Source organism: Taudactylus pleione, unplaced genomic scaffold (genome assembly GCF_031769625.1).
Source record: "Taudactylus pleione unplaced genomic scaffold, aTauple2 ptg000066l, whole genome shotgun sequence".
NCBI lineage: Eukaryota > Metazoa > Chordata > Amphibia > Anura > Myobatrachidae > Taudactylus > Taudactylus pleione.
In genome coordinates this window covers 20541688-20560169 of record NW_028284468.1, presented here as the reverse complement: position 1 = coordinate 20560169, position 18482 = coordinate 20541688, and the positions used below count along the sequence as shown (strand labels likewise).

General features: G+C 44.0%; 1 pseudogene; it reads left to right on the top strand.

Annotated features, from left to right (window-relative positions):
• LOC148534521 (ectonucleotide pyrophosphatase/phosphodiesterase family member 7-like) overlaps positions 1–18482 on the top strand; it is a 55280-nt pseudogene that overhangs the window by 13358 nt on the left and 23440 nt on the right.

Below are 18482 nucleotides of genomic sequence, written 5' to 3'. Positions count from 1 at the left end.
ATTTCCATTACATTAAATTCTATTGCAATGTACTTTCCAAGCCTTAAAAATATAATACTATTTAATTATATTCTATTGCTGCAAATCTGTTTAGCAACCAACTTGCTTGGCTGGATTTTTTACTACTTTTGAAAGTTACCCTCTGCTTCTTCAGATGAGTTTTGTTTGTGAATTATAGGTCGCTGGATTGAAGATCATGGTGTCATCCATAATCTCATGTTTAATCCGGAAACTCTTCAGAAGATTTCTTATAAGAAAACACAAAACATGTCAGAATGGTGGGACAATGGACCATTACCCTTGTGGATCACTGCACAAAATCAGGTGAAATAAAAATTATTACTTTTACATGCTAAGAAAAAAATTAATAGAAACTGTGTGATTGCTGTACATTGCTAACCCTTTCCAAAATGCTTTATGTAAACGCAAAACTTATTCAGCTGGCAAAGCAAACACAGGATTTGCACAAGGGAGTTTCTGAATGCTTGATATACTGTATAACAAAGAAAAACAGCCACAAGCCTAAAGCACCCAGTATACTTACCTTGTGCTGGCAAGTGTGTCCCTCCTTCTCTGCGGCACCATCTTCCCAGTGACATTTTGGGGAAGATGGTGCCACGCACTGAAAGCAAAGACTCTGACACTGGGCCTGATTCAGAGCGGACGCTATTTGCACTGGCTCGTTCAGAAAAAGGGGCTGGCTATTTAAATTGAGCGCTCGCTCTTTGCGGTCTGTTGACGCCTCTATGTATGAGCAAGCGAACGAAACATGCGCTCGCAATTTTGTAAAGACACCCCCTGGCCGCTTGCATCCTATGTCATCTCCGCTATTTATTTGATTAATCGAGTACATCGAAAGGCATCTGAACTGCTCGCAGTGCTTGTGGTTGGATTTTCCTACCGCAATCATGCGAACAGTTCAGGCTAAGAAACAACCAAGTGACGTGGTCGATGACGCTGCTTTGTTAATTATGCACACCCTTAAAACGCCCGTTTTGACCTTTTGGCACGCCTGCGTTCGGATCACCACTCCCCGTTTTCAAGCATCTTCCCCTGTTACCACCCACAAACGCCTCATCCTGTCACTCAAATTAGCAGGCACTCGCTATTTTGCAAGCGCTCGATTTCCGACCACAATGACTGGTTGGTGCATGTGCATTATGACCCACAAGCATGCGCAGTTGTGCGAACATCGCTCGGAATGAAAGAGCGGCAGTTTACGAGCGGCTCTGAATCAGGCCATCTGTGCCATAGCTTTGCTCTCTTGTGTGTGTGTGCCATCTTCCCAAATATTTTAGGAAAAGATAGCACTGTGGGGGAAGAGAGACCTGCTTGCAAGCACAAGGTAAGATTCTGGGCTTGGGGGTGCCCGCTGCTCACAGGAGGGGGCCGGCTGCACATGTGCCCTCTCAGCCATTAATATGCCCCTGGGTCTAGTCCCAAAGTGTTTTTTATGCACACAGGGCCTGATTCAGACCCAGATACTCTGCTACGCTCGCATTGAGTGATTTTTTGCAATCTGCGCATGCGTATGAGTCGTAATGCGTGTGCGCGAACCAGCTAGTGTGATGGGAAAGTGCTCGTCCGTAGCCCGCAGTCGGGCCACTATTTTGAGTGACAGATAGTGCCGTTTGTGGGTGGTGACAGGGGAAGGTGCTTGTAAACGGGGGTGTGGATGTGTGAACGCAGGCGTGCCCGACCATCAAAACAGTGTTTAATGGGTGTGCATAATTGGCAAAGTAGCGTCATTACACACGTGACTGGGTTGTATTTTAGCCTGAGCTGCTTGAAATGTTGTGGTGGGAAAAGGCTACCACAAGCGCTGCGAGCAGCTCCGATGGCTCTCTATGTTCCCGATTAATCCTACAACTGCCGGAGATGACGTGTGGTGCGAGTGGCAAAGGGGCGTCTTTATACAGGTGCGAGCGCATTGTGCGGCTGCACGCTATTACTTAGTGGGCGGCTTTACACAACATATGTGCGAGCACATGATTTAAATAGCCGGCCCCTTTTAGCCAGCGAGCGGACACAAATAGCGTCCGGGTTTGAATCAGGCCCACAGTCTTATCTAGTGATTATAGTAGTATGTAAGGGAAATTATTTTTACGTACTATAAAATCACATTTTACCTGCAGTGAAGGTAACTACGTCTGCCACACAATGTGTGTTTCAGGTATGTTCAGCACTGCAGTATGTATGCAGCAAAATACATTACCCATACAGACAGGAGTTGTTGCTGCAGGATGTAGTTATTAGACTGGTGGCTGCAATGGGTAAATGTACTGTGAATAGTGTGTAGAGAGGTGATGGGAGAATAGGGGCTATGCTGTGTGGTAACTGGGAAATATAAATGGGTAAATGTACTGTGAATAGTGTGTAGAGAGGTGGTGGGAGAATAGGGGCTATGCTGTGTGGAAACTGAGAAATATAAATGGGTAAATGTACTGTGAATAGTGGGGGTCATTCAGACCCACTCGCGAGCGGCAGTACGCTCGCAAGTGGGTCGATGTTCCCCACTGCGCATGCGCATGACGGAGGGAGCTCCGTCGTGCGCATGCGCGAGACCCGGGGAGCGACGGGCTTCCCATCGCTCCGGGTCTCGCACCAAAGGGGGCGTGCTGTCGATGTTGATTGATAGCACGCCCCCTTTGGTGGGCGTGCCTGCCAGACGGATGCGTTCCCATGGGAACGCCAACCGTCTGAAGCCGGCCCCACTGACATCACTAGTGATGTCAGTGGGAGTGATTTTGGCTCTGATAGAGACAAAATCACTCCAGGGCTTGTGGCAGGGAGACCCTACCGCAGGGTCTCCATCGCAAGTCCAATGGTCGCGATGGTCTTGACCATCGCGACCATCTTTTTGGACGCTCGTATATGCTGTGGGTGGTGACCCACAGCTATACGAGCGTCCAGGAGGACGCTCCATTTTCATGGAGGAGGGCCCTGATTCAGAGCGAGCGCTCTGGTCAGAGCGTCTGGCTCTGAATCAGGCCCAGTGTGTAAAGAGGTGGTGGTGGGAGAATAGGTGCTATACTGTTTGGAAACTGAGAAATACAAATGGGTAAATGTACTGTGAATAGTGTGTAGAGAGGTGGTGGGAGAATAGGGGCTATGCTGTGTGGAAACTGGGACATATAAATTGGCAAATGTACTGTGAGTAGTGTGTAGTGAGGTGGTGGGAGAATAGGGGCTATGCTGTGTGGTAACTGGGAAATATAAATGGGTAAATGTACTGTGAGTAGTGTGTAGAGAGGTGGTGGGAGAATAGGGTCTATGCTGTGTGGTAACTGGGAAATATAAATGGGTAAATGTACTGTGAGTAGTGTGTAGAGAGGTGGTGGGAGAATAGGGTCTATGCTGTGTGGTAACTGGGAAATATAAATGGGTAAATGTACTGTGAGTAGTGTGTAGAGAGGTGGTGGGAGAATAGGGTCTATGCTGTGTGGGAACTGGGAAATATAAATGGGTAAATGTACTGTGAGTAGTGTGTAGAGAGGTGGTGGGAGAATAGGGTCTATGCTGTGTGGGAACTGGGAAATATAAATAGGTAAATGTACTGTGAATAGTGTGTAGAGAGGTGATGGCAAAATAGGGTCTATGCTGTGTGGTAACTGGGAAATATAAATGGGTAAATGTACTGTGAGTAGTGTGTAGAGAGGTTATGGCAAAATAGAGGCTATGCTGTGTGGAAACTGGGAAATATAAATGGGTAAATGTACTGTGAGTAGTGTGTAGAGAGGTGGTGGGAGAATAGGGTCTATGCTGTGTGGTAACTGGGAAATATAAATGGGTAAATGTACTGTGAGTAGTGTGTAGAGAGGTGGTGGGAGAATAGGGTCTATGCTGTGTGGGAACTGGGAAATATAAATGGGTAAATGTACTGTGAGTAGTGTGTAGAGAGGTGGTGGGAGAATAGGGTCTATGCTGTGTGGGAACTGGGAAATAAAAATGGGTAAATGTACTGTGAATAGTGTGTAGAGAGGTGATGGCAAAATAGGGTCTATGCTGTGTGGTAACTGGGAAATATAAATGGGTAAATGTACTGTGAATAGTGTGTAGAGAGGTGATGGCAAAATAGGGGCTATGCTGTGTGGTAACTGGGAAATATAAATAGGTAAATAATATGGTCTGTGTTTGGTTTGTTCAGTGGAGTAAAATGATAATAAAGGCAATAATGATAGAAGGGGAAGTGGGCAAGTAAGGGCTTGAGTAGTAGATAGAAGAGATATAGAAGAGGTATAGGTTGGTTCAGTTGGAGATAGACAGTAAAACATGGATGTTAAACTTAAAATTAATAATAAGGAGAATAAATGCAGAACAATGACAAATGTAATTGTGGAGGAAGAAGCTATTATAAAAATGTAAACTAAGGGCCTGATTCAGCAAGGAATGCAACTGCTTATACGCATGCAATCAGTCGATTGTTGTGTTCTGCACATGTGTATGCATCCCCAGGGCCATAGCTAGGGTAGTGCGGCCGGTGCCATTGCACAGGGCACCACAGGTCAGGGGGCGCTGTGTGAGCCTATCAGATTTCTGTTTATTATCATTCTCAATTGTAGCTTCCTCTTATTTCCACCCCATCATCTCTTGGCCTCTCCTATCTCTTCCCTGGCCCTTCCCCATGAAGCCATGGCCCTTTTTTGGGTGCATTATGTCCCTTTGAAAAATGAGGGGGGCGCCAATGCTCTTTCTGGCACAGGGCACCAAAACGTCTAGATACGGCTCTGTGCATCCCAGTGCGTATGCGCAAACCGGCCACTGCAATCGGGACTGCGATCGCAGTGACAATGCAGACCCATCGCAGAGTGATTGACAGGAAGTACTGTTTTGGGGTGGTGATGAGGGGGTGGTCAGAGAAATGCAGGCGTGCCAGTGCATTTGAATGCCGTTGCATGAATGTGCATAAATTATCCACTGTGATGACAAACGCAGCCTGAGGACTCATAGCGTGCGCTGAAGTTAGCAATTTCTGAGTAAAGTCAGACCTTGTGTAATTGTGCGTGAGGCTGTGATGGTACTCGATTGTACCGATGGTTTCACAGTCTTGCTAAACATTACGAATTTGCGTAAGGTAAAGTGGGCGTCCTTATGTAGTGCTGCGGTGGCATAGCGATCGGAATGGATTAGCTTACTATCGCAGTGGAACTATGGCCCTCATTCAGACCCACTCGCAAGCGGGCGCACGTACGTTAGGCGTACGTACAAAATTATTTAAATTCAATGGCTCGCTCGTATTTTCGTTCGCATCTAAAATTCCTCCCTAAACTCAGGCGACCCCTCCTCTAACTAACGAGCATGCGAAATAGCGAGCGTACATCCCCGAAATGGCTTGAAGGGAACGCACGCACAAGTATAAACCGGAAGTGGCCTTGTCAGATGTCGATTACCTGCTCCTTTATTCTGCCTACCTCCATCAATCGTATCATGCCAATCAATGTATCAATTAGCTTAATTGTTTGTTTTTTTTCAACACAATGCAAGAAACTTTATTCTTGTCCGTGTTTGTGTTTACCCGCAGAATACGTACGGATGGAACATTCGCTTTTATTGTTCCAAAAATATGTGAACCACAATTAAACAATTGTTCTATTGCTGTGGATCCCCGCATATTTCCCGTGGTTCATTTCTTTATTTAAATTTGCTTACGCATGTCACTGCATCAAGCCTATCATAACTCTCCAGAGATTTCTGGCCCTGTTGAACACATGACTCATACACTAACCAATAAAATTGCTCCTGTTAATTTCCAAAATACATTAGCCAATCAGAAATTTTTTGCACACTTTATCAAAAATGATTTGTATGAAAAACACCATTGCCATCATGAGAGCCTCCGCATTCACCAGGCGCGAGCTGCTGGTGCTTACGGAGGTGATGGATCGCCGTATCACCAGCCAGCCTCCACCCATCACCAACCGGCAGAAGCGCTCTGCGTATGCGGAGGCACGGTCCCGCCTGCGGTCCTTCGGTTCACGCCGCAACATCGGGCAGCTGGAGCGCAGGTGGTCAGACCTGCAACGGCGAACGCCCCGCTTGCTGGCATGCTTTCGCATGCAGATACAGGAAAGTAAGTGTTATGTATTGTGGTTTTCATGTTTGTGTTTGTGGGGCAAACTGCGTGTGCATGTTTTCCTGTCTGTCCTATTTATTATTTGTCCTCATATCTGCGTGTGCATGTTTTCCTGTCTGTCCTATTTATTATTTGTCCTCATATCTGCGTGTGCATGTTTTCCTGTCTGTCCTATTTATTATTTGTCCTCATATCTGCGTGTGCATGTTTTCCTGTCTGTCCTATTTATTATTTGTCCTCATATCTGCGTGTGCATGTTTTCCTGTCTGTCCTATTTATTATTTGTCCTCATATCTGCGTGTGCATGTTTTCCTGTCTGTCCTATTTATTATTTGTCCTCATATCTGCGTGTGCATGTTTTCCTGTCTGTCCTATTTATTATTTGTCCTCATATCTGCATGTGCATGTTTTCCTGTCTGTCCTATTTATTATTTGTCCTCATATCTGCATGGCCATGTTTTCCCTCTATTTCTGTTTTTTTCATTCTACTCCTATTTGCATGTTTTTTGTTGGTGGGTTTTTTGTTTTTTTTTGGGCCCCGGATTTGGCCAGAAACTAACCTCAATTTGTTTGACATATTTTAGACAGCCAAGACTACGCCGTCACCGTCCGGCCAGATGGCGTTCCCGCCCACTATCCCCAACCCCCAGCCAACACTCCACCCCAAATATTTCCCCTATACCCCACTCCTCCCCAGCCTTCCAAGACCCTCTCCCGGAACTGTCGGGCCTCCTTCCCCTCCGTCCCACTTCACCCTCTCCTCCACCCACCCCTCTTCCAATTACCCCCTCCCCGGAGTCCGTCATTACCCCTCCCCGTTCTTTGGGGAATGAAGGCTCCTCCGAGGAAGAACATGGAGGGACTTCCGGAGCTCCCGTTTTGGCTCCCGGTATGTTTTTCTTTCGCATTTTTTTTAAGCACAAACTGTTTGTATGTAATCATGTGTTGTGCCTTTATTCGTGCTTTTTTGGTTTACTTTTGGTGATTTAGCAGTTTGCCTTTACCTCTTCCTGCTGATTTCAACATACACATATCACACCTGTGGGAATTTGTACATAGGCCTTGTATTTTTGGCAGCACCCCCTATTTGTTTGGTTTCTTATTTTTAGGTTTAGGAGTGATTTCGTTGTGTTTTTGTTTTTTTAATGTGGATTCCCTATTGTTTTATTAATCCACACACTTTTCTCACCCACAGAGGAACAGAGGCGTCGGCAAGAGGTGGACGAATGTGTTGCACAGATGCGCCAACATGTCATTGGCGTTCTTGTGGGCCTTGACCGGCTGTCTGGCATCCTTCGCCAGTAGTTTTTTTTGTTTATTTTCGTTTTCTAAATAAATTTTTTAGTTCTAATATACGTTCTGGCTCATTCTTTTTTTCCAAAACAAAAATAGTTTTCCCTGACATAAGTAGACTGTTCCTGCAAGGATTTCCCTTTTTTAAAAGTTAGATTGTGTTTTGTATTTGTATGTAAAACAGCCACAAGAAACACATAACAGTAACAATGTCATTTCCCTTTTTGGGTGTAGTGTCAATTAGATATTTCTACATTTTACAGGTTCCTAGTTGGTGTGCAAGCTGCTTAGGCCAATCTTCCAAATCCAAAGGTTTGGCCAGGCTTCCATTTGGTGTGGGTTGGGAACCTGAAAACATATTTCAGTTTACATCAACTGGTGTCAGTACTGGATTACCCCTTAGTCAAATGTAAGGTGTGTTAACCTGGTTACACTTGCTGTTAACGTCCAAAAAAAGGAAGACCATTTCACTCTCCAAACATTTATTCACAACATAAATGAGAAATCAAAGTGGTCACTCCCAAAAAAAAAACACAGTGATAATCTCAAATACAACACATACAAATAAAATATTTAAATAAAAAAAACAATCAAGAACTGGTTGACGAAGGACCATGCCAACATGATTCCACAAACATGGCGTTGCGATATGGGTTCCAGAATATATGCCCAAAATCACCAGATCCAGGTTTGGTAAGGGTAGCAGGAAGTAGTGAGCGTTGGAGTGCCAAAGATTATGTGAACAGAAGATGGTGAAAAAAATAAAAATAAATTAGATGTTCGCAAACAAACACAAACACATTAGGTATAAACACTGTAGTTTTGGTAAAACTTACCTAAAAAATCTGGCCACCACATCATCGCATATGGCCCCCCCACATACTGACCTCCGACCAACCTCGGGGGGGCCATCCTCAGGTAAGGCATCCTCTGGCTGCATTGGACACCACTCCTTATGGCGATGTTGTGAAATATCCCACACAGGACCACAATTTTCGACACCATATCCGGCAAATACATGAGCTCGCCACCAGAGCATTGGAGGCATCTGAATCGGCCTTTTAAAAGGCCGATACAGCGCTCCACCACTTGCCTGGTGGCTGTAAGTGCGGAATTATACTCACTTTGTGGGCCTGGAGTGGGAGCCAAATAAGGAGTGAGCAGCCAGGACATGCAAGGGTATCCACTGTCTCCTGTGAAAAATAAGAGACAACATCAGGAACACTGTGTATCAAGCTTAACATTGTTATGTACTAAAGGTCTCCACTTACCCAGAAGCCACGCATCACCAGCTTGTAGGTTGGTTAATTTCTGCCATATCCCTGATTGCCGGATGACGAAGGAGTCATGTGCACTTCCTGGTAATTTAGCATTCAGGGACAGGATCTGGAGGGAGGCATCACATACCACCATTACATTCAGGGAGTGATAGTGTTTCCTGTTTCTAAATATTGCCTCCAGCCGTGCTGGAGGCTGAAGTGGTATGTAAGTACCATCCACAACCCCTATGATGTGTGAGAAGCCAGCTATTTGGTAAAAATTGGCCTTGGCCACACTAAGGGCACCCATATCCAAAGGCATTTTAATAAAATGATGGAGGTGCTTGAAAAGTGCCTCCATCACTGCCCTCAGGATCCGGGAAAAGGAGGATTGGGAGATGCCCGCCACTATTCCCACCGTTGTTTGAAATGATCCTGAGGCACAGAAATGTAACACCGCCATAAATTGCATCAGTGGTGGTATTGCTGTTGGACTGTCAATTTGCCGCTCAAGATCACTTTCTATTAATGAGAGAGTGTCTATGATGATTTTGGGAGGTAGACGGTAGCATCTTAAAACCTCATCATCGGGCATTCCAAAAAGGGTGACACGTGTTCGAAATATCTGGGGCCTTGCATGCCTACGATGCCTACGCCTGGGACGAGATTGAGGTTGGTCGGCTTCCGGGAGCAGGGCCAGAACAATTCGACCCAGATCTACCTGAAATTCAAAGTTTACAATGTAAGGCTTTTGAGCCACCCCAAAAGTAACATAAAACAACTTAGCTTTATGATACCATCCATAGCTGCTTACATGCCGGGGTATTGTCATGATACGTCAAAACTGTAAACAAGCCAAAAATTATACATCAAAAATTTACAGGGTGAATTTATGTTTGTCAAATTGGTGCAAGCCAAAACATAAAATAGGCGAAACACACATTTGGGCATCGATCAAAACGACATTGCACACCGTACGTCAAATAGGGGTCAAATGTAAGCCAAAAATGGAAAAGGGAAGACAAAAACTGGTTTACATGATGAATAAGCATCCCAAAATGCGCAAATTAGTTCGCAAATGCAAGTCACTAGACCAACAGTGAAAAATGCGCTAATTAGTTCGCAAATGCAAGAAAAATAATGGACTTACCAAGAGCTAATATAAAAGATTTCTCTCAAAAAGGTCTTTGGGTCCGCAAGCCAAAAAAATCTAAAAGAGATGAAATTAGTGTTAAGCTGAAAATATTAAATTAAAAACAAGAAGTAGACACCAATTGGCCACAAGTTAGACTTCACCAAACTTACCAAATCAGGAAACGAGGCCCAAAAAAAACAACAAAAATGCGAACGGATAAAAAAATAAACTGTAGCAAACCCAAAAAATGCCAAAATCCGCCAAATCCTCCAACCGTAAACCACAAACTCCAACCAACTTAACCGCCAATAATCCAACAACGCAACCTCGAATCCACACACACCAAGCCATAAATAGTGTTTATTTTCCCGCACAAATTAAGGATGAATCATAGGGACGCACAATCAATGATGTGGCCGCAAACTAAGGACGCATGTATAAATACGTCACGAAATCACATAGAATTTCTGGATGATTTCATGCTGGAAGCAGAGACATGGCTTCAAACCAGGGAAACAATGGGCAAAATTCCGGCGGTAAGGCCTTCATGCATTTTGTCTCAATGATTATTTTCAAACATAATATTGTGCAAGTTGTGAAGTGGCTAAATCAGCATATTTACCCAAATAGGTGAGGACGATGACATGGAAGAGACTCCTGGCCCCAGTCAACCCGCCAAAGCTGCCAAAAAAAAAAGGCAGCCACAATTCACAAGAAATGAGATGGAGGTTTTGATCCAGAAGTGTGTTGACATCCTGCCCCAGGCAGACAGGAATATGAGCCAAAGCCAGAAGGGGAGAATGTGGGAGGAGGTCGCCGTTGCTGTCAATAGGGTGGGTGATTATGTCCGTCTAGCCCGGGATGTAAAAAGGCGGTAAGTAAACACTTTCCCACCCTATAAACAAGCCCCATTTTAAACAAAAGGATAATGGTTCCAATTTCATTCCACAGATGGGGCGACTTCAAATATCGTCTCAAGCAAAAACTTGCCGACAGGGCTAGGCATGCAAGGGGGACAGGTGGGTGTCCCACCCGTTTCATTGGAGTTGACAGACTTAGAAGAGCTGGCACAGGGGTGTGTGCAGCCTGTGGAGGTGTTTGGTGTGTCCAACATGGATACGGACATGCCAGACTTTGCGGCTCCTCATGTTGGCCCAGGTAAGTCTTGTGATGTCACCAACTCTGAAATGCTATTGTGCCAATATGTAGATTCTAATGTGACTCTTTTCTCATTTTTCCAACAGAGACACAGGCGGATGAGTCTGCTCCAGAGGGGAACCTTGGCCGCAGAATTTCTGCTGGCTCTGCAGGGGAGGAACCAGTACATCCGGCTGAGGACCCTGCAGAAGCCAGTCCAGGGCGTGCCCCCTCGCAGGCAGTGGGCCTCCTCACAGAACTCAATTTAAAATCGGATTTCCATACAGAGATTCTGCAGAGGATGGACGCCAGTCTGATACGGGTGGCTGAGGCCCTGGAGCAAAATGCTGCGGCCAACGTGACCATTGGTCAGGCCCTGGCGGAAAATACCAGGGCCTACATCCGCATCGCCGATGCCCTGGAGCAGCTCGTTCGCCAGCACATGGTGGAGCCGACCTCCCTTCCTGCCGGAACATCAGGATCCTCCACCTCTGGCACAACATCAGCCAATCCTCCAAATGTGCCTAGCCCTGTGCCTAGTCCAGAGGCCACAACATCTGCCTCTGGACAGGCCAGCCCGATGGCATCCCGGACCCGGTCTGGCGCCCACCCTCCCCCATCCAAACGGGCGAAAAAACGGTGACAGCAATGGCGACTTTTCCCACACTCCTTCTGTGCTTGGCTCATATTCCTTTCTGGTCAAAACTTCCCTCTCCTTTCTTGTGAAATGTTTTTAATTTATTTTTGTACGTTTATGTTAGCAGTTATTGATTATTTATTTTTGTGCAAAAGTATCTTTGCCAGAAAAAAAGGCAACAAAATATTATGCCAATTGGTTTGTGTTTAAACAATAAATTTATGTTAAAAATCTGACATTGTATTGTGACATTATTGTACAAATGGGTTACATTTAATCCTGGCCCTAAAGGCAAAAACTGACAAAAAAAACAATTTAATTTTTATTAAAAAAAGGCCTCTTGAAGGAACGTTTAAAAATTCACCTAACGATGCAAATTCCACAGTAAAAAAAAAAAGGGGAGCTAATTAAAACATGATGACATTATTGTCACAATAGGCCATAAACAACAAATTGAGGCCAAAATAAAACCCAAAAAATGTACGCAAATTGATTGTGTAATCCTGACATTAGCAGGTATGATTTCCACCTGCGTACGCTTTTGTACTATCCCAATAATCTGCTTTCCAAACACATACCAAGCCGGTTTTCAATACAACACTAATTGCTTTTGTGACCACCTGCGATTAATCGCTGCAACATCGTGGAGTCCCGGGACGGAGGAGAAGGCCATCGCCAATGTGGTCGAGTAATCCAGACCCTAAGCTGTGCGAGCATTTTGAAGGGAAAGAGGATGTTCCAGTGACGTATGAGACGGTCCGAACACATTTGACGTTCGCATCTGCTAATGTATGTACGCCCCAAAAACGCCTCGCCACGCCTGCGTTTTTCCATCTCCACCCCACGTGAACACCCAAAAACGCCCTGTTCTGTCAATCACATTTGACATGTCACTTCCTGTACGCTATTTTAGGAACGAGAGAAAAAAAGCTTGCAATCTGCCGTACGCACATGCGCAGTGTAACACCGATGCATGCGCGGTTAGTCAACATCGGAACGCAACGAGCGTACTGTTGTTAACGTGCGGCTCTGAATGAGGGCCTATGTGCGTACAATATAAGCAGTTTCATTCGCACATGCGTTCCTTGCTGAATCAGGCCCTAAAATATAATAAACCAAGGGCCCTATTCAATTTGAGGCGTTAAGTCCGTATTCGCGGTAATTTACCGCCGATGACGTCATTATCGCCTGTTTTAGTTTTCCTCCGTATTCAATTTGAAAGACTTTCCGCCTAGGCGTTAAGTCAATGCAATGTAATAGGTGGTAAAGTATCGCCTATGAATGGTAGGCGTTAAAAAGTGCAGAATTGGGGTTTTGGGGTGCAACGTTTCGGGAACCCCCGTGCAGCCTTCAGACAGTCCCCCAAAGGTAATCTGTGTAAAAAAAAAAATATATAAAATAAGGACACCCCAAAAATTTACTTTGAAAAAGGGGGCGGAAAAAAAAAGTAGGGGTACAAACTTAAAAAATAGCGAACTTGACTCTGGGGGGGTCCCCAAGTATGCCCCAAGTGTTTTTTTGACTGCAGGTGTTTGTGGCAGGTCGGTGTTTCACGATTTTTTTAAGTCACTTTAGCAATTTTAAAATATGCTGAACCCCATTTTCAAGTACCCCAAATTTGATGGCCCTAGTTGTTTTTCCCTAAAAAACTTCTAAATGCTCTTCTGCATCACCTTATTCAAAGCTGCATTCATGCACCTGTCGCGGCTATTAGAAACCCCGACTTCCTTCAGTAGTTAAAAATGGGGGTACCCATAGTGATCCCCCAAGTCTAGACATCTTTAGGGGGGTCCCTAGAATATTTTCCGAAAATTCCCCTTTTTTTTAACCTTTAAAAAAAAGTAGTAAAAATATACAAAAAAAATGCCCAGGCTTGCCAGCCAGTGGTGGTTTCTAAAAATACGGGGAACAAAATGTGTAGGGTTCCACCGTATTTTAGAAACCAACACCAGGCTGCAGGGACTAGTGCTGGTTTTAAATATAGGGGGCAAAAAAGACATGGGGTACCCCCTATATTGAAGACCAGCACCAGACCCAACCGACCGGGGTGTAATGCCACAGCCAGGAGACCATATCACCGGGGCTCATTAAGGATTCTACTGGAGAAGAGGACAGACCGGCTGTTATAGGTAAGTATGTGTGAATGGGTAGGTGTGTGTAATAAAGTTATACTGTCACGGTGTGTGTTTTGCCTTTTTTTAACTATTTATTTTACAGTGAAGTTACAGGTGCCGCATGGCTGCTGGCACTTGTTGTTTCACAAGTGCAAAATGGCAGGCATGCTGGCACTTGTAGTTCCACTGTAAAACACAATAGTTTTACATTATTTGGCCCCCCCATTACCTCCATACCCACCAAGCCAGGGGTATGGGGAAGAGCCCCGGGCTTCAGCGTAAGCCTGTGGTGCTCGTGAGGGGGGGATCACCACCATCAGAACATCGGAAACATCGCAACCATCTCGACTTTCCTTTTCACAGCAGCTTCAGACACTAGGTCAGTGGCGTATCTATAATGGGTGCAGTGTGTGTGGGGCACGCGGGCCCCCGGGTCCAGGGGGGCCCCGCACCGCACACCCTGCACCCATATTATTTTGAACTTACCTGTCCGTGGTCCCGCGGCAGGTGTTAGCGCTGCTCAGAACACTGGAAAATGGCCTCCGCAGCCATTTTTCCAGTGTTCTGCGCATGCGCAGTAGACTCTAGGCACGCTCTAGTGCCCAGAGTTCACTGTGCATGCACAGAACGCCGGAAAATGGGCGCCGCGGCCATTTTCCCGGTGTTCTGCGTATGCACAGTAGACCAGTGGAAATCTGTACTTTGGTCTGATGAGTCCAAAATTTAGATTTTCGGTTCCAACCGCCGTGTCTTTGTGAGCCGCAGAGAACGTGAGCGGATGGTTTCTGCATGTGTGGTTCACACTGTGAAGCATGGAGGAGGAGGTGTGATGGTGTGGGGGTGCTTTGCTGGTGATTCATTCAAAATTCAAGGCACACTTATCCATCATGGCTACCACAGCATTCTGCTGCGCCATGCCATCCCATCTGGTTTGCGCATACTGGGTCCATCATTTGTTTTTCAACAAGACAATGACCTCAAACACACCTCCAGGCTATGTAAGGGCTACTTGACCAAGAAGGAAAGTGATGGAGTGGTGCGTCAGATGACCTGGCGTCCACAATCACCCGACCTAAACCCAATTGAGCTGGTTTGGGATGAGTTGGACCGCAGAGTGAAGGAAAAGCAGCCAAGAAGTGCTCAGCACCTCTGGGAACTCCTTCAAGACTGTTGGAAAACCATTCCAGGAGACACCTCATGAAGCTGATTGAGAGAATGCTAAGAGTGTGCAAAGCTGTCATCCAAGCAGAATGGGGCTATTTAGAGGAATCTAAAATATAAAACCTATTTTGATTTGTTTAACTTTTTTTGTTTACAACATAATTCCATAAGTGTTATTTCATAGTTTTGATGTCTTCATTATTAATCTACTATGTTGAAAATAATTTAAATAAACAAAAACCATTGAATGAGAAGGTGTGTCCAAACTTTTGACTGGTACTGTATATAAATATACATATTAAATAAAACATACAAACTCGGCACTCACCTAATTGTATTCCAAACTGTAATTCATTCAGGGAATGTTAGTTCCAAAATATTGTAAAAATTTGTCAAACTGACCAACCACGTCACGGCCTCCCCTTCTGGTCAGTCACTACACTGACTCTCAAAAATATGAGCATTGCTCTGCTTCATTTGGCTCCAGCTATCACACAGATTTAAAATACAAATGATGCTTCTTCCATGAGTTTAGGTACCGGCTTAAAGATACAGGACCGCACCCAAGCATATCAGTTAATGAGCACCCGGGGAATAAACTGACATAATTTGACTTACATATAGGAATTAGGGGTGGCATAGAATGTGTGACCACATAACAATCATATAAACAATTGGCTTTTATCCATGGCACTCAACCATCTGTGGTGCATTTGGTATGTGACCACACTATTTAAATAAAATAAAAAAACATACAAACTCAGCACTCACCTACTTATATTCCAAACTATAATAACTTTCAAATTACAATTCAGGGAATGTTAGTTTCAAAATATTGCAATAATTTGTCAAACTGACCAACCTTGTCACGGTCTTCCCTTCTGCTCAGTCCCTACACTCAAAAATATGAGCATTGCTCTGCCACATCTGGCTCCATGCTGACTTGGAGCCATTAGTGTTCATAAATCTTAACGTGAGGTAAATAAACAATAGGGACCATTTTCTTCTTAATCTGAGGATAGAGTGCTTAGGTATCCCTAAGTTGTAGTGTATCAATAAGCTTCAGTTCTGCTCTATGGAAGGGGGCTTTCCTCATAGAGATGATGCTGATGGGTCTTTAAATAGGCTAATTTAAAAAAAGTCAATTAACCCTCCCAAACCTTTAACCTTAGACTGCTTCTCTCCCCTGCAGTCAGCACCTTGTCAGCTCTGTCTCCTGTTGTTCACCTCAGCAGGACACTCTTAACTCAGCTGAAAGAGCAGCAGGCTGGGCTTTAATCAGTTGCCCATCTAGCCCTCCTCCGATTAAGTCAGTTCGGCTCTCCTTCCAGATCAGCAGCTGCTGACTTTGGCTGCCAGCACAGTCATCACTCCATGGAAGTTACCTGACAACTCTCAAATGTCAGCTGGCCTCTCTGTTTTACAGCCTCCCAGCATGAGCCACCTCACCATACCCCACCATCGAGAGGTATCACACAAATAGTGAGTGAAAAATAAGAAGAAAGGAAGAATAATAATAAGAAGAAGTAAGGAAGAAGAAGAAATAATAATCCATATAGAAGAAGATACAGTAAATAACATATGTATAGTGTAGACAAAACCTTTAAGTGGTGTGCATGCAAATTCAAACACATCTTGCCACTTCATTGTTGTTTCATTGCTGTGTTCTTTGACATTAAATAACTAAGCCATACTGTATATAAAAAGGGTCGGGGATTCTACAAAGTCCATACAGATGAAGAACATATCTACTTGTAGCTTTACACAGCTACGTATACTGTTAAACTCACTAACGTGTATTATCGTGTTACCATATAACAACCTTCTTAAATACAATGTAACTTAACTTCAAAAAATAAAGACACAGATAACAGTGTTGGCGTTTAAATATTTTGTCAAATTTATTTTTGACAAGTCATTAAATTTTAGACTATAAGTTAATACTAATAATGGTGACGGCACAAAAAGAACGCACATGACAATAATAACCAAACAGCTCAAACAAACACACACACAAGCCAAGCATTGGTGATCAACTATCCTTTACCTTCAACCACCGGTCCAGGTGGTAGAGCCATTTCCTGTCCAGGACAATTGGCTGTCGCCTTACTCCACTTTAATGAGAGCGCAGTCGCTAAGCCTAACTATTAACATAAAGTAACTCCAAGTGTCGTTCTTTTCCCCCCAACCAAACAGCTCAAACAAAGACACACACAAGCCAAGCATTGTTGATCAACTCTCTTTTACTTTCAACCACCGGTCCAGGTGGTAGAGCCATTTCCCGTCCAGGAAAATTGGCTGTCGCCTTACTCCACTTTAATGAGAGCGCAGCCACTAAACCAACCATCATACATTCAACAAACGAAAAACAAAAAGAGGGAGGGAGGGTGGGAAAAACTTGAACAAAGAGGCACATTTACATACATCACTCCATTACATACTTAGACCACTCTCCATGAAACATTCATTGGCTGCATAAGACCAGCTAAACTTAAAGGGGCAATATCCAACACATTATTAAACACTTGTGGTTTAATGTCCCTCATGTTTACATGTCATCCTTCGGGCTTACTAAACTCACTATCATGTATTATCGTGTTACCATATAACAACCTTCTTAAATAAAATGTAACTTAACTTCTAAAAATAAAGACACAGACAACAGTGTTGGCATTTAAATATTTTGTCAAATTTATTTTAGACAAGTCATTAAATTTTAGACTATAAGTTAATACTAATAATGGTGACGGCACAAAAAGAACACACATGACAATAATAACCAAACAGCTCAAACAAACACACATGCAAGCCAAGCATTGGTGATCAACTCTCCTTTACCTTCAACCACCGGTCCAGGTGGTAGAGCCATTTCCTGTCCAAGACAATTGGCTGTCGCCTTACTCTACTTTAATGAGAGCGCACCCACTAAGCCTAACTATTAACATAAAGTAACTCCAAGTGTCGTTCTTTTCCGCCAAGCGAGGCCTAAACCGATGCGCTGCCACCATAACTCAACCCTGTAACAAGAAACACCTAAACCAGCAGAAAAATTAGTCAATCCTGCAGGACTAAAAAGGAACACCATCTCCATGAAACAAATGTACATCGCGGAACTGAATAAACACCTGCTCCACTACACCACCACCATTCTCCAACATGTATCTCACCACTGCAGTATTTACCTTCCTCCTAGCAACACCACCAAACACTCCTGTGGACAATGAAAGACCACAACACTGACAGGAAGGCAGAGCTTCTGCTATCAAATGGATCTAATGACAATAGAGCGCCAATCCAATGTAGTTCACTGACCTAAATCATTCCCAATATGGGTAGAGAGGGAAAGAGTTGTCTGCAATGGATGCACACAATTAAAATATAACTGTTATTATTCTTTAAAATATGTATATCATGATATAGTCCATGAAATATTAAAAGAAAGAAATTAAAGTGTTATATAGGTAAGAAAACTGTAATTAAAAATACATTCTCGCTACCAATACAGGTGTTTTTAATATATTCTTACATATATGGTAGTATCCTACATATCTATATATTATTTATTTAACCTATTGCAATAAAATTTATGTAAACCAAATGCCACTCTGTCAGTTTTATTCAAACATTAATTATAGCACTGCGTTAAATGGAGTACATATATGTCCACATATCA